The sequence below is a fragment of the Echinops telfairi genome, unplaced genomic scaffold, assembly GCF_000313985.2.
Source record: "Echinops telfairi isolate 266 unplaced genomic scaffold, ASM31398v2 ScPeMD7_2573;HRSCAF=3158, whole genome shotgun sequence".
NCBI lineage: Eukaryota > Metazoa > Chordata > Mammalia > Afrosoricida > Tenrecidae > Echinops > Echinops telfairi.
Genome location: NW_022106471.1, coordinates 15,058,947 through 15,061,644, shown reverse-complemented (window position 1 = coordinate 15,061,644; position 2,698 = coordinate 15,058,947).

The following is a 2,698-nucleotide window of genomic DNA, read 5'->3' as shown; positions in this document are numbered from 1 at the left end:
TGTGAGTAACAACTGAATTGGATGTAACTGGTTCAAACCCTTGATCTAGGGCTCCCTGAGGGCTGGCACAACCTCATCTCATGACAGCAAAAGAAAAACCCTATTTCTAAACAAAATTACATCTAAACAAAAACGTCATGAAAATAAAAACCCACTGCCTTGCCGTTGACTCTGATTCATCGGACCCCAAGGGACAGAGGAGAAATGACTGCTGGGGTTTCCAGAGCTGTAAATCTTACAGAATCTGACCCTGTCTCTTCCCCGAAGGGCAGCTGCTGGAGATGAACCAGAGGACTTGAGGTTAGCAGCCAGATGCTGCCTTTAACTGCTGTGCCACAAGGACTCCTCATTCACCAGCACGGTGGTCAGGACCCCAACACATTGGTTTCTGGAGGGACCCACCCAATTGATAGCAAAAGAGTTACAAACACGGGAGTGTTGTTTTCATTGGCAGCTCGTGTCCCTCAGAAAGAGCTGCCCACTGCTGTCATCCACTGAAGCAAGTGTTCCTCTAATCAGATCCGATGCTTCTTACACCGTGAAGGGGTAGCATCGCTGAATGGCAGGATGGCTGCGATTTTGAGATTCCAAGATCTTTGATAAAATTTAATACAAAGGATGCTTCCACCTCGCTTACAAAATGTCTTCTGATACACTCAAACCCAGGGCGGGCTACCGTTTTCTATAAGGGGTTTTTGGATCATTCCATTTCCATCCCAACTCTTCCACATTGTTCTTGTGGCAGACGCAGACAACAAACGCGTGACTAAAATTCCAATAAAAGTTACAGAAAAGGGATGATTTACTTTTCGGGCTGTTAGCTTCCACCCAAATGTCACTGGTTTTATTCTAAAATTGTCTCCTGCATTCTCCAGTGACATCACCACATACCTTAGCATTGATCAGTATGTGTAACCTTTTGGTCTACTTATAGAAGGCATGATTCCAAATTCATGAGACCGAAAGAAAACATAGCAAAGCAAAAACCAAATCCATTGCAATTGAGTGGAACCTGACTCCCAGTTCCTCTATAAAGAGTTTCCAATCTTATTCATTTTTATGGGCGCAGATCGCCTCATCTTTCTCTCTAAGAGAGGCTGGTGGGTTTGAACCACCAACCTTCCAGTTAGCAGTCCAATGCTTTCCTTAGAGTGTCATACAGTATAGGATTATTTGAAAAATGTCGGGTGAGGTAAATCCCTAGAATCCTTTTGGCAGTTTTACCTCTTGTAATGTGCCAATGTATGTATTGCAGCAAACATTTGGGAAGGAAGCGCCGTGGTGACGGGAAGTCCTGGTGTTCAGCTGCTTGTGGGTGCGAGCCTGAGAACTTCAGAGGCTCAAGGCGGTTTGTGTGCCACTCAAAGGGAAGCCTTTACCCTGCACTTCCATAGGGCCCACAGGGTTTGCTCCAGTTTTTCCCCATACATTTTTGTTCTGTCGTCAAATTCATCGTATTTTCCTGAGACACACTTGTTCAGATCCAAGATGCACACAGCGACAACGTCTAGAACAACCTCTGAAGGGCACACGGGGCTGTGTCCTGTTTGAAAACGGTCAGTCACGGTGGTGGGAGATACAGACAGCTTATGCACGGTAGAGCAACCAGATCGCTTACTCAGCACATGGGGGCCTAGAAAGGACACAAGCAGCTCGGCTCCCCTGAGAGATGACAGCTGATATAATATGCAAATCGCTGTGTCTGGCTGCCAAGCCTGGCAGGGCACTGCACAAGTTAAAGTGTGCACTCCTAGAGACATGGTTGCTCTGTGAAGCACGCACTCCCTTGTTTCCGTTGACCGTGACTGTAATGATTCAAAGTGTCTGGAGCCCTGGTATTTGCACAGCCCTCTCTCCCCCTTCTGTTTCAGCCAGAGCTGGAGAGGCGCCATCCATCCTTTCCACCTGGCGTGCTCTGTTCTGCTACTGATCTCCATTCCGGTTGCTCTCCTGGCTTGTAATGTTCTCTCTCCTGCCCTGCCAAGTTAACATGGACCTAACAATTCCTTAGATTGCAAGTTTAGCACTGCATCTTCAGGAAAACCTCCCTCAACCTCTCCAAAAGGGCCAAACTTCCTTTTAAAGAGTTCCGTGCTACTTTCTCTCTCTTTTTTTAGAATTATTTTTTAATGCTAGTGTTACAGCTATAATTTTATGTTTGATAAGGTAGTTTTTAAAGGATGCTTGCTTGCCCCATAAGGAGCCCTGTTAGCAGCGTGTTCAAGTATTTGGCTGCTAACTGAGAGGTCAGCAGTTTGAAGCCAGGAGCTACACCACAGAATAAATAGGTGGCAGTCTGCTTCCGGGAAGATCCCATCCTTGGAGACCCTGCAGACAAATGCTCTGTCCTGTCGGCTCGCAGCGAATCAGGACTGACTGCACGGTAGTGGTTTGGGTTTTGTATCTTATGTGCTCCCCTCTGTTATATGTTCTGCGGGCTAGAAGCATGTCTGGTTTTGCTCACCTGTCTGTTTTGAGAACATAGCACAGGGCCAATGCACATTATTTGATAAATAAAATGAGAAAGGTTTACACATCGTCTGATATTTAACAAAGGAATGAAAGAATGGAAAAAATCTTCCTGTGATAGAAATAAAAGATCAAATAGGAGCTATACAAATGTTCCATTAGTGATAGTGTTAAGACATGACAAAATAATAATAATTTATAAATGATCAAGGGTTCATGAGGGAGCGGG